At 37.2% G+C, this 15,284-nt stretch overlaps 1 protein-coding gene across 5 annotated transcripts in view; it reads left to right on the forward strand.

The window, feature by feature from the left end:
* The window catches only part of mRNA-cap (RNA guanylyltransferase and 5'-phosphatase mRNA capping enzyme), a 548,400-nt gene that overhangs the window by 275,198 nt on the left and 257,918 nt on the right, over window positions 1-15,284 (forward strand). The window lies entirely within an intron of this gene.

Genomic DNA, 15,284 nt, shown 5'->3' on the forward strand with positions numbered 1-15,284 from the left:
TGCTGATGCACATGCAGACCTTCCACCCCGACTGCATGTTTATGATAAACACATCAAAGTTATCCTGATAGCCTACTGCCCATCATGTTGACTTCACAGTTCAAGAAGTATATACTGTTTCAGAAGTTTGACAGTAGTGGGCAAGTATTGTATGCATAATGCAGCACATTTTTATGAGGTTTACATTCTTATGGAAACAGAGATGGAGACCATTTGTTGATTCAATTATCTTCAAGAAATTGTTTAATGAAGTGTGTGCTTTAAGAAGTATCTCATCACAGCATCACCTTGCATAGACAGCCCATCCATGTAAAAGATGATGTATCCATGGAATGCTTGCCCATGCAATACGTCCCTCATCCCCCTGCATATAAAAAGTTACTTACTCTTGGCCTTGGCACCTCCATAGCCAGGTGGGAAGGAGCAGCAGTGCGTAGCACACGCTTCTTGATTAGACCGGGGTTCGAGCCCGTCACTACCAAATACGGAGGATGTGGAAAGGTCAGGGAATGACCACCGCATATCCCGGAATGATATAGCCTTAGTTGCTAATGCTCCTAAAATCCAAATAACAAACAAACAAACAAACTCTTGGCCTTTACAGAATTCAATTTGAATTTATTAATAACATGTTTACACAAGTGTTGGGAGCTCTAGTGTATTCAGAAAAGCTAGACATCTCAACACAAGCCACGTGCAATATAGTCCACACACTTAATCCGAACAGCCCTATATCACATTTTTTAGGCTTGGCACAAAGTGACAAATTTAGTTGAGCAACTACAGCAGACTCTCGATTAACCGGGACACTTCAAGACTCCAAATTTAAAAAATAAATAAATAAAATAAAATAAAAAAAAAAAAATCAACCAGAAATCAAAAAATTCAAGTAATAACTAGAATAGGTATAAACAGATATTTTGCAAGTCATAAATAAACAACAAGCAGAATTATAAGTTGTCATTGGGAGATTAGTGTACCTATTATCTTGCAATCTCTGCTGTCTTCACACCTGCCACTCAAAAAAAAAAAAAAAAAAAAAAAAAAAGAGAGAGACCAAATCTTTAGTTTGTTTTAGTGTGTCGTGTCGATTGTTGTGTTCTGTTGCAGCACAAAAGGACAACTTTTGTTTTGTTATTTAGCATTAGCATTAGTAGAGGTATATGATGCAAGAAAGAAAGCTTCTGCAGCATCAGCCAAAAAAAAAAGACCGCTCCCATTTGACCCCTCCGTTCATTCCAAATACCTGTCTAGCTCAGCCTTAAATTTATTTAGGCTATCAACTTCTACAACAAAGGAAGGAAGTCTGTTCCACCAACTAACTACCTGCTGGCTAAAGGCAAACTTCCGTACTTCTATCCTATAACTGTCTTTCCTCAATTTGAATTTATGCATTCTCAGGTGATTATCCTGAGCAAGAGGCAGAATCCCATCAGCATTGAGCATGCTCAAACCATTCAAGGCTTTATACACCTCAGTCAGATCACCTCGCAGGTGCCTAGTCTCCAGACACTATAATTTCCAAAATTTAAGCCTTTCTTCTTAAGAGCAACCCTTTGTTCCATTCTCTAATCTTGTTGCCCTTCTCTATACTCGTTCCAACTGCTCTACATCCTTCTTAAATTGAGGCCTCCAGACCTGTATAGAGTACTCAAGGTGTGGCCCGATCATTGCTTTATACAAGGGGATAATCACCTCCTTATCCCTGCTAGAAAAATTCCTGTATATCATTGACAAGACACTATGATCTACTCTTGCAGACCGTCTGTACTGCTCCTCAGAAAACTTCATATCTGCCTGCACAATTACCCCCAGGTCCTTTTCATTCTCTATCACTGTGTTTAGTACCACAGAGTTGATACGTTACTCTGGGGTTACTGCTTCCCATATGTAGTACTTTACATTTGTCAATGTTAAACTTCATTTGCCACCTCTCAGCCCATCTGTTCAACTTTTCTAGATCCTGTTGCAGCAGCGTACTGTCATTAGTGTCCTTAACAACCCTGCCAACCTTCGTATCGTCTGCAAACTTGGACATTAAGCCTGATATACCATCATCAGAATCATTTATAAATACAGAAAACAACAATGGACCCAACGCTGAACCCTGAGGGACTCCACTAATAACATTAGTCCACGATGAGCAGTGTCCACTCTGTCTTCTCCCACTCAACCATCCCTTTATCCATAGCAGCAATTTGCTTCCAATGCCATACTGCTCCAATTTGTTCAGCAGTCTTCCATGTGCTACAATATCAAAAGCTTTTCTAAGATACAAATATATGATATCAAAGTTATTCCCTGCATCCAGTTTCTTTGTGACCACATCATAGTATCCACTCAAATTGATCAGGCAAGACTTTCCCTTAACAAAACCATGCTGTGTCCGAGCTATAACTGAAGTCTTGTCTAGATGATCATGCAGTGCTTCTGTAACCAGTGTCTCCATTAATTTTTATGGAATAGAAGTTAAACTAACAGGCTTGTAATTACCACCTGTGTCTCCCTTTGATCCTCCTTTGCGGATTGAGATCACATTTGCATATTTCCAGTCCAAGGAAGCTCTCATAATTATGGCTAAGGGTTTGCTTACTTCGTTTGCTGCCTCCTTTAATATAACTGTAACATAACTATATTTATGTCAGGGATGTCGGAATTTTTTTTTTAATTAAAATTTTTTTTTTTGTTTAGAAATTGCAAAAATGATGGGTAAATGCAAAAGAGTTGCGTTTTCAGTTAAACTAAAACTTGAAATTATTCAAAAGTTTGAAAACGGTGCATCTGTTAAATCTCTAAGGAATCATTATAATAAGGATGTATCAAAATGGCTAAACATTAACGTATCGCGCGGAATTCAGATTTGTCAATAATAATATAGGAGCAATATGTTATTAGTCATTCCCGAGTTACGTAAAACTCGATGAAGTAAGGAGTTGTGGAACGTATCTCTTACGTATGTTAGGGACTTTTGTATTTTTGGATTATCTGGGATTTGTTTTTTACTATCTATCCTGGAAAATCGATAGTCTACTGTATTTAGTCTTAGCTATGTACTCTCACATACAGAAATGTTTTTGTTAGATGAAGCATTGCTGGTGTGAGAATGCATGGATAAGAAATTTTTGTTGTTGTTGCTGTAGCAACTTAAAAAGGTGTGATATGCTCCATTCTTGACACAAAACTGTTACTTGTATGAAATGGGATACAATTTTTAAGTATATTCATGTATTCAAGCTGTAGTAGTGTCCTTATTACAGGGCCATGCCCATTGTAAATGAAATTTATAAGTTATAAAAATAAATCTGTTAAGTGGGGGGGGTATTGCTATATAATAATAATAACAACCCAGTGCATTTTAATCAAATCTGCAACTCAACATGCCTTCAGAAATTAATTAAGCTGCTGATACTCATTCAGAAATATATTGGAAACTTCTTAAAAATTATAATATCTTAATTACATCCTAATTTTTTAAGTTTTTCTTTTGTTTCTTGCAAAATAGGCTAAAATCCCATATAATGCTTGTGATTATAAATTATACATACAAAGTATTTTAATTAAATAAATACATTATACAAACATCACAGCAGTATCAAATAATTTTAATATAGTCATAAAAACACTAATTTCTAAGAATTGTGTACTTTGAACAGTGATTTCACTGATTTTAAAAATCATTAAATGGTGAAAAGGGATCCAGATTATTACTATTCAATAAATTCAAATATCTGCAAATAAGTCCATAGTCAATTTCAAAAGTCAGGTGAAATTTTTTTGAAATTGGGGGACTTTACATGAAATGTGAGGAAGCAGTTCATTATTTAAAGGAGTTCGATCCCGTGACCACCAAATACGGAAGATGCGGAAAGGTCAGTGAATGACCACTGCATAGCCCCGGAGCAATATGGCCTTAGTTGCTAATGCTCCTAAAAACCAAATAACAACAACAACAACAACATTATTTAAAACGGCGTTATTTAAAACTTTATATATGAATCTTGCACCCATGATAATTCATGGGTGTTTCAAGTGTGTTCAGATTTAGTTCATGTAAGTAATTATAGTAATCTGTGATATTCTGGAGTTTCATCTTTTAGAGTAGTTAATTTTTTATTGTATCATTTATGAAACTGCCCCTTTAACGGTCTTTTGCTAACTGTTGAATCTACTCGGTGTTGCTTTTTGCATTATGCAAAGCAGTAGTAGTAGTAGTAGTAGTAGTGGTGGTGGCATTTGATGCAAGAAAGCAAGTGTATGAGCTTATGCAGCATCAGCCAAAAAAAATATTTTTTTTAACAAAACAATCCCCTCTAAATGTTTGTCCAGTTCCTCCTTAATTTAACCTATCAACTACCACAACAACAGATGGAAGTTGTTCTAGCAATTAACCACCCGCTGGCTAAAAGCAAATTTCCACACATCTATTCTACATCTGTCCTTCCTCAATTTCAGTTTATGCCCCCTTAGGTTCGTATTCTGAACAAGTGGAAGAATCCCATGAGAATTCAGCGTACTCAACCCATTCAAGGCCTTGTACACCTCAATCAGATCACCTCGCAGGTGCCAGTCTCCAGCTGCTGCAATTTGCAGAACTTCAGCCTCTCCTGGTAAGAGGATCCCTTCATTCCACTCACCAGTCTTGTTGCCCTTCTCTGTACACACTCAAGCAAATCTACATCCTTCCTAAAATGAGGCCTCCAGACCTGCATGCAGTACTCAAGGCATGGCCTGACCATTGCCCTATACAGTGAGACAATCACCTCCTTTTCCCTGCTAGCAAAATTCCTGTATATCATTGACAACACCCCATGACCTGCACTGGCAGCCTGTCTGTATTGCTCAGAAAACTTCATATCTGACTTCTTTTTCATTTTTTACTACCTTAAGTGTAGTACCACACAGTTCGTACGTTTCTCTGGGGTTCCTTCTACCCATATGCAGTACTTCGCATTTTTCAATGTTAAACTTCAGTTGACACTTCTCAGCCCAGCTGCCCAGATTTACTTGATCCTGTTGCAGTAGCACACTGCCATTACATATTATATATTTATAATATAATATTAGTATAAAACTAATATGATTATATATTAGTTTTGTACTAATTTAAAAAATAATTATCCATGATTTATTCACATAAAGTTTATAAAATCAACAACAATAAATCATTAATTAATACTGCTGAATTTGCAAATGAGGGATTGTTATACACAGTACAAATGCAACGGAAACCTGAAAATGTCATGAAACTGTAAGACTTAAAATCTTACAAATATATTTCTCTTAGTAAGTGCAGTGCGTTTGCAAGTAAAGCACTTAAGGAATAACAAAAACATCATTATGGAAATATTTCCATTAGTGGGAGTAGGTTTGAGAGGGCAATTAAGGAATATGGTGAACAATGGTATGGCAGGTGCTTCTGAAAAATAGTTTAATCCCTCTATTATATCACTACTTGAGGATGTGACACTTAGTGTATTTTGGCGAAGGGTGTCGGTATATAGTAGTTCAAAGGTATTGTGAACAGGTGAACTAGAGGTAAAAGATGAAAGTGTTTTGTTGTGTGGGAAAAATATTCTGTTTTTCTCACCAAAGGAAGAAGAGTGAGTTTAAAGAATAACACCCTGATTGGGTCAGATTTAAATTATATGGGGGAGATAAGTAAATGAGTGCAAACCACTCTGGGGTTTGCACATAAGCTTGCGTATAAAAAAGCAGTACGGGGGGCGATTGTAACTTGCAATCAATTCAATAAATAAATAAATGAAAAGGAAATAAATAAGGTGCTCGCACCCAAAGAGGGGTTTCTGATTATTGTTCGGAGGGGTTGCAGACTTCCAGTGGTAGTTCTAGTAGTGTCCAGCTATATAGTAAACAGTTCCAGCAGGCATGTTCCTGTACTAGAAGTTAATCCAGAAGTTGAATAACAAGCCAGTCAGATAGTGCCCTGGCTTCTACTAGTGCTGTAGTAATTTCCTTCAGTATTAACAGAGAACTGTTCTCGAAATCCCGAAATAAGACCGTACTGGAAGAGCTATACAGCAGAGATGCAGAGTTCAACTAAGAAGAGAGAGAGAGACAGACAGACAGACATCACCACACTCCTTGGAAGGAATCCGCACAAATGAATCCCACCGTGAAAGAGAAGGAAGATAAGTCCTCTGAACTGTGTTGTTTTGGAAATGGTACTAAGATAAAGTGAGAGATTATTTTAGAGTAATGTTTAAGTTGAAGTTGAAACTCGAGAAATAAGGAAATGCTTAGTATTGAGTTGGTTTATTGATTGAAGTTGTAAAGAAAATTGATATTGCTAAATTAAGAGAGATTACATAGAATTGTTAGCATTAAGTTGGCGACTTATGGATTGCTGTTGTGAAGAGAATTGATATTGGTGATTAAAAGAAATATGAGGAAGTGGTTAAGATTGAATTAGTTTAGTGTTTGAAGCTGTATAGAGAGTTGAGATTGTTAACTGAGAGAAATTTTATGGAAATGAAAGCATGTATTAACAGATCAAATGAGAAAAATGAGTGGATTAGATGTAAATGAACACCAGTTATGTATTGTAAGTCGATTTGTATGATAAATGACTTGTTTTATATTTGTGTCATTGCTGTTGAGAAAGTGGCAGCTCACACACACACACACACACACACACACACACGCACACAATATATATAATAATATATATAATAATATACTCGTGTGTTGGGGAGGGGATATCCTTCAGCTCCTGTAAATTCTCAATTTTCGATGCAGTCAGGTAGCTTGTGAAGCTTAGTGCTTGAGGGGAGCTGCTATACGAAAATCATAACAGCCACTGATGGTGATACTAAGGTACGGGGAAATAAAAATTAATAAATAAATAAATACCCCCCCCATGCCTTAGATTTGGTTTGCTCACCAAGCTTAACTGTTAGTCCCTTTATTTCGTTAACATGGATATAGTGCCCTAAAAGTTTTATTTGTGATAAAAAGGAAATAAGATTTTTTGAAGATGAGAAAACCAGCACAAAATCCAAAAAGACGTTTTCTGCTGCCAATTAAATATGTACCAAAGTTAGATCCAGTTTAAACGATAATGCTATTGAGTTTCTTAAGGGCTCACTTTATTCGGACAGGTAGTGTGGGTGCTTATTTTTTTGTTTTTAGAATAAGTGTATGTTTAATAATTTTTGCTAGAATATTTATTATTGTAATAGTTTGATTTAAAACATGAATTTGAGTAATTGTTTTTTCCTAACTTTACTGCCCCTAATTGTCATTAAAATTTAATCTGAAAAATGTTTTTTTTTTTTCAAATTTATGAAACCGGTATCCTGGTTTCATAAATTAAAAATACCGACATACCAGTATTAAGATATTGACTGGTATTGTGAGCCTTACTCCAAATGTTTTTCTAGTTCAGCCTTCAATTTAAGCTATCAACTTCCACAACAACAGATGGAAGTCTTTTCCAGCAATCAGCTACCCACTGGCTAAAGGGAAACTTCCTCATATCTATTCTACAACTGTCTTTCCTCAATTTGAATCTATGCCTTCTCAGATTCGTAAACTGAGCAAGAGGTAGTATCCCATCAGTATTGAGCCTGCTCAAACTTATGCACCTAAATCAGATCACCTCACAGGCACCTAGTCTCCAGATGCTGCAACTTGCAGAACTTAAGCCTCTCTTGGTAGGAGTACCCTTTTGTTCTTCTTGCCAATCTTGTTGCCCGTCTCTGTAGTTGTTCTAGGAACTCTAATTCCTTCCTAAAAGCGAGGACTCCAGACCTGTATGCAGTACTCAAGGTGTGGCCTGACCGTTGCCTTATACAAAGGGATAATCACCTCCTTGTCTCTTGTATCAAAATTCCTATATATCATTGACAAGACTCCGTGACATGCTGTGGCAGCCCGTCTGCTCAGATAACTTCATATCAGACTGCACAATTACCCCCCCCCCCCAGGTCTTCATTCTCCACCTCCCTGAGTGTAGTGCCAAACAGTTGTTACGTTTCTCTTGGGTTACTGCTACCCATAAGCAGTTCTTTGCATTTGTCAGTGTTAAACTTCAATTGCCACTTCTCAGCCCATCTGCTGCCTAACTTTTCCAGATCCTGTTGCAGTAGCATACTGTCTTTACTGTTGTTAACAACTCTGCCAACCTTTGTATCATCTGCAAACTTGGACATTAAGACTGATATACCTTCATCAATATATCATTGATACACAAAACAATAATGGACCAAGCACTGAACCCTGGAGGAGTCCGCTTACTAACGTACTCTGCCATATCCCACTCAACATCCCATTATCCATTGCAGCATCTTGCCCTTAATGCCATTCTTCTTCAATTTGTACAACAGTCTTCCACATACAACAGTATCAAAAGCTTTCCTCAAATCCAAGTATATGATATCGAAATTATTTTTTTCATCCAGTTCTTTTGTGACCACATCATAGTATCCAATCAGATTGGTCAGACAAGACTTCCCCTTTACAAACCCATACTGTGTTCGAACTATTACTAAAGTCTTGTCTAGGTGATCCTGCATCACTTCTTTAACCAGTGACTCCATTATTTTCCTTGGAACAGAAGTTAAACTAACAGATCTATAATTATTTGTGGTACTCTTTGAACCCACTTTGTGAATTGGGGATACATTTGCCCATCTCCACGAGGACCTCCCCTGAATCTAAGGATGCTTTCATAATTATGGCTAAGGGTTTGCTTACTTCCCTCGCCGCCTCCTTCATTATGACTGTATGGATTCCATCTGCCCGGAGTGCCTTTTTTATGTTTAACTTCAATTTCTCCTCCACTTTGCTTTCCATTATTACCAAGTCATTTAGCTGTCTCTTAGAGTTTAGTAAACTTCTGTCCTCTCCTTTACAGAATTTCTCATGTGTGAACGTAGCTGCAAAATACTCATTCAGTTTGTCAGCTCTCTGAGCAGGATCATTAACAGTCGAACCACCAACATCAAATGGACCAATCTGATTGATCCTCTTCCTTCTAGAATTTATATAAGTGAAGCAGTCTTTGTTTGTTTTTCTTTGCATCCTTTGCCAAGGATTTCCCGTAATCAGCCTTCGCCTGCCTAACCTCCTCTGTGACTTCATTACAGACTACCTTATATCTGCCATAGGCTTCTGTCTCACCTGATAATTTATATACATCCCACGCATTTTTCTTCTCTGCCAAGAACCTCATTACTTTATCTGACATCATTTAGGTCTAAATCTTGAGCAGTATTTCTTAGTTGGTGTGGAAAGCCTAGTAGCTTCCAAGATTAATTTCTTGAAAGCTTCCCATTTAGATTTCACTGTTTTTAACATCATTAGTTAATCCTACTGTATAAAATTTAAAAACTGTCTGAGACCACTGTAGTCACCATTACCAAAACAAAAACCATTCCCTTTAGCCTTGATGGTAGTTAACGTAAATCCAATATCAGTACACTGTGATCACACTCACCTAGTGGTGAGTGGGATCCCAATTTTTAAAGCATGAATAATCACTGCTGATAATCAGATCTAGGATATTTCTTCCTCTGGTTGCCCCTCGAACATGTTTCTTTAGAAAACAATCCCCCAATAAATCCACAAAAGTCTTGCTAGCATGCGAGTGACCAACCCATAAGTTGCAGTCAATATCTGGAAAGTGAAAATTCCCCAATTACAAGACATTCTGATTTACTAGCCCACTCTATTTCTCTGTACAAATTGTTTCTTGTACTCTGTCATAAAGGAGTTTTAATTTATTCCTGTTTATTGTTTCTAAAACTCCCACCCTCCTGTTTTACATATTTCTTATTACAAAATTAACCTTCTTTTAGTACTCCCCTACTTACTAAGGATTTATACAGAATCTTTTACTTGTAATATCCAATTATGAACTCCATTATAATGAAGCATAGAAGTACATAAAACTCTCACCTGATAATTTATATACATCCCACGCATTTTTCTTCTCTGCCAAGAACCTCATTACTTTATCTGACATCATTTAGGTCTAAATCTTGAGCAGTATTTCTTAGTTGGTGTGGAAAGTTGTCACAACTTCTCACAAAGTTGTACTGAGCTGTTTCTTAAAACAACCTATATTATAAACAGAGAAGCCTTATGCTACTAACTAGGACACAAATCACATGCCTTTAGTGATATTCACGCTATGGGTATCAACAGCTGTACCAAATATGGAAATGCGATTGGTACTTCAGGTAGTCACCAGACAGGGCCGGACACAGATTGAGAGAGAGATGGGGAGACATTATGATCATTTCTTTTCCATCACGTGCACGAGATGAATGAGTACTGGTGAGTCCAATCAGATGTTAGGTTTATGTAAACTCTGCAGGATATTTTTCCTATAAAAACTGATCCTGGGAAATCCAGAGAGTTCGGGACAGAAAGAAAAAGTAAAAAGTTCAGTAGAGCTGAGAGTGGAAAGGAGAGTGTTGGGAGGTGTCGTCAAAGCAGTTTTTGACCATAGTGTGTGAAAAATGTCGTGATAGTATTGCTTTGTGATATGGTGTCTGTGTCGTCACCAAGGAGAAGGCCGCCGCCCAGTTCCTCCGGATGTGCCCATGAGAGGACAGCAAGGGAGTGAGAGGAGAATGGGGTAGGTGAATCCCTTTTCATAACAGTGAAAGGATTGGGTGGAAATGATAACTGAATAGAAAACATTCATGTTAATTCTTACCCATAATGAATGATGATTTCTTCCTTAGAATATATATTTCTTCTTAATGTTATGCCTAGTATATCTTGTGTTTCTTAGTATTCTGATAACTTAATAGATATGGCTAATGAATTGATATTTCCAATAAAGCGTTTTCAATGTAAATTCCTATAATATGGACTCAAATGAGTGACCACTATAAGTAATTATTATGTTGACTTATTCTCGTAAATGTAGCATACGTTATAAATGTTCATGTCATTAATCTTTTTATAATCTTCTTGGATGGAAGGTGTGATGTATGTTTGTTTATTAATTTGCTATATTAAATGTTTTGTTTGAAATAATTGTCTCTCTCTGCTAACTCTTCATTTACACCAGAGAAAAACCAGTTGTGGAATCAAGAAACGTTTTTGCAGCGTTAGAGATTTTAAGCTAATTTGCATAACTGAAGTCTAATGTAAAACGCAAATCTAAATCGCGATATTTTATTGGTGGGGTGATTTCTCCCCTTTTAGAATATTCAAGATATACGAGATTATTGTCCTATTTTGCCACTAGATGGATGTATTAAGCTAGAGGAATGTTCAGAGCTTAAGTGCACTGATAGTGAAAAATATTAGGAGCACCTGAACTCCCTATCTTCATTTAGCATCACATAAGTGTCATAACCCCCCCCAACATCTGGTGTTAATTCCCCCTACATCTGACGCTGGGACAAATAACATTTATCTAAACCACCCAATAACTCATCAGAGGCATTAGGCCTATATCACACTCCTACTGTCATTTTCCCTTTGCAGTGTTTATGTCACACCAAACTGACTCAGCATTACAATGTCCACCCTTGTCAACTGTGGATGGACTTCCTTAGATTTTATGCATCTCTTAACTAATAGCATAACCCCTCCTCCCTTCCTACCCTGTCTCTCCTTTCTATACACATTGTACTCCAAAAATTCCAATTCTGCACTGTTTATATCTGTGTGACACCATGTCTCTGAGATCCCAACAATATCTGCCTTCGACATCTTGATCAGCACTTCAAATTGATCAAATTTGTTAACTATACCCCTAGCATTGGTGTACATGCAAGTATACATGCACCTGTTTCTACTCTTAGTTACCCTAACTCAGCCCATGTATTTATTTGTTCCACTATGACTCCCAGCAGTTCTGGAAATCTCCATTGCCTTACTTTCCAGGTTGCTGCTCATTCTAATAGAAGCAGTGCAAGAATCACTTTTGCCTCTGCCTGCGGCTACTGTTAAACTTTTAGCATGTGAATCCCTCCAAGGTAGTAGTTTTCCGACCCATCTAACACTGCCTTAATAGCATCAGCAATTAGTCTTGTACCATTTCTATTTAAGTGCATCCCATCCCTGCAGAAGCAGTCGCTCCTGTTAGCAAGCACAGACCACACTAAAAAAATTCTGCCCTGTGAGTCTTGCACAATCTCTCCAGGGCCGAATTGATTGATAAGGCTCTCATTGTATACTCCCTCCTGTTGTGTCTGGGCAGAATTGCAGACACTTTCAAATCTAACCATAACTCATGATTTTTTTTCAACATTCACCCATACTTGTTAAGTAAATCTGCAGATCTCTTACTCTTAATGTAATTAGTGCCAAAATGTACAACAATATTGCCTTTTGTGCCCTTAAAAGATGATATCCACTCTACAATGTCATCAATTTTTGTCCCTGGCAGACATACCAGGTCCTGTTCCATATATCCTTTTTGCATAATATATTCCTCGTCTCCCTGACAATAGTCACCAGCAGTAACTAGCTCCTGTGGGACCAGTGCATTTTGCCTTGGAGATTGCTCCTGTGTTGCCTGATGCACAGGAGCGAGCTGTGGCATTGAGTTGGGCAGCTGAGAGCTTGACGGGCCCCTCATTAATTTCGAGGGCATCTACCTTACACCTCAAATCCTCATAGACCCCCCATCAGAACACTGAGTTGGTGCCTAATTTCTTCAGTGTCTGCACCTGGTACACACAAGAACATCTTTCTTGGCTAGATCATGTCCTGTTCTAGAAAGGTCTGCAATCATTTCACATTTTTCACATTTTTTTAGACTGTGATGCATTGGAGAATCGTCCCTTCAGTTCTTCCCCGAGCTACAGTACTACTGCTACTTTGTGCTCATTGCCTTGCTGCTCTGGTGTGGGTCATGATTCCATTTAAGTATGATTTAATTAGCAATGAAATTTAATAAGTTTAAAAAATTTTATTGATTAATTAATAATACTATACTAACCTTACAGATTTCTGATACAGTGCTACATATTTTACTATCTAGTTTTATGTTAAACCTTACACTATGAATTTCGGGATATAAGTTACGCTATTCCGTATCATATAACAATGGCAGCAAGTTACAAACGGTAAAATCTATGGACACTAACTATATTAACTTTCAAAATCGCTAACTAAATTCAAAATAAACCAAGAAGTTAGGACTATAAAGCTACTTATGAAAAATAATTTAGTATAACAATTAAGTCAATAAAACAGCTAAATATAAATAAAAAGTTAGCCTTCGCTGGAGCTGCAATATTTTGTCCAACACGTGGATAACTTCGTACCCAATTCATATCCACAATACTACATATCCAGGAAAATTTATATACCATCAAATAAAAACCGAAATAACCTTACAAAAACCTTAAAAGTCACGAACTCCTCACTTCGAAGTCAAAAATTTTTATCGCACAAGTTCAACAGCAGAAAACCTAACACAGTGGTTTACCTTTTTTTTTTTTCTTTTCTTTTCAGAATGACTAGCGAGTCAACAGTAGGGATTAACAAAAAAGAATGGAAATGTTGAAAAATTACATCAGCGTAATAGCAGTGTTTTCCCTGCACAAAAGCTAAAAAAATAGTGTTATGTGAGGTTTGCCACACTCCTCTAAAGCGAAACCGTGTTATTCAAGTACTGTGTTGTGCGAGGATTGCCGCAATATATCAATCGTGTTAGAGTGAAAAACTGTGTTATACGGGGTTACCTGTATATAGAAGACCTATGTCCTGAGGACAATATACACATTATAACACGTCACAAGCCAACATTCGTAAGAACAGTATTATTAGGGCCTTGTTGGATAGGGCTGGATCCCACTGTAATTCCTCCGAAGGTAGAAAAGATGATATTAAACATGTCACAGCAGATCTCCAAAAGTGCAAAGCTTGAATAAATATATTCAGCAAGTGGAACACAGACGAAGAGATGTGTTCTCACCCATTGCCACCGCATACATTCACTGCTATCTGGGTTTAACAGAGCGGATCTCCCGAATAGTGCATATCTGTCAGACACACTGTGTGCGGCTGCCAGGGTGAACCTTGCACACAGTCACGTCAAAAGCAAAATGTCCTGTACCTGTTGACGGTACAAGTGGGGGTTACAAATGAGATGAAATGGCTGGACTGTGGGGGAGTGCTATGCTCGTGAGACAAAATGCAGGTTCAAAGATCGTATGCTCCCCCTTATGATCTTTTAGAACTTGCGTTTTGTCTCATCAACATAATAAAAACTGCAGATTGTGAAAAATCTGCTGTGGTTGAACATTTCTAGGAGAACCACCAAATTTCTCCAGGCGATGCCAAAAATTGGAACTGCAGATATTGGTTCGCACAGATATTAGAACCACAGATGGTTCGAGAGCTTATGTTTGTTCTTCAGAACATAATACCATCTATAGAGACAGGCGAGTCCATTATCATTTCATCTTTGAAACCGTAATTCTTGTACAGGATGACTGGTTCCACCTGGAACACTCTCGAGCCATTTCCAGTTTCCATGCTCATGTGGAGGATAATGCCCATGCTCCTATGATAACACATGCTGCGTGCCGTGATTCTGTAGTTATTTAAGGATGTACCATAGCAGTTGTCTTATTATTATTATTAACCATGTGGTGCAAGGAAGCCTGATGCTTATCTGCACCAGCCAAAAAAATTCCGAGTTACCCTGAGAGAGAGAGAGAGAGTCAGAAGTGAAAAGGAATCTTCAAGAAAGAGAAGAAAGATGATATCCAGCTCAGGACCCTGGGTGTGCCAAGCCCATACTCACCAGATGCGAGTCCCCGGAAAGGTGAAAGCTACTGGGTTTTTTTTAATTGCTTTTAATACTGTATAGTGTAATTTCATATTTTATTTTTATCTGTCATTTTATCGATTTTAATTATACAGTCAGTGTATTTTATTTGTATATTTTTATCTTTAATTTTTACAAAATTTGATCTGGTCTTATATTATTCTTTTTAACAAAATTTCACTTTTAGACGGTTGGTGTGTTGATTGCAGTTATTATGAATGAGCTATACTGACATATTAAAAAAATAATTCACTATGGGCCACAATTATTAAAATTAGAAATTTTTAATAGAAACATTCTTATATAAATTTACTATCTTATTTGCTTGCTGATTGACTTCCATCAGTTTATTTTGGATGTCAGTCAAAATTATTATATTTATATATATCTTTAAAATTGTTATTTATTTTGAAGATAATTTTAATGATCAATATCATGATTAATAATCTATAGATCAGTGTGTGTGTGTGTGTGCGCGTGCGTGCGCGCGCGCGCATTTATTTATTTATTTTTTTGT

Source organism: Mastigoproctus giganteus, chromosome 6 (assembly GCF_048544385.1).
Source record: "Mastigoproctus giganteus isolate SK-2022 chromosome 6, ASM4854438v1, whole genome shotgun sequence".
NCBI lineage: Eukaryota > Metazoa > Arthropoda > Arachnida > Uropygi > Thelyphonidae > Mastigoproctus > Mastigoproctus giganteus.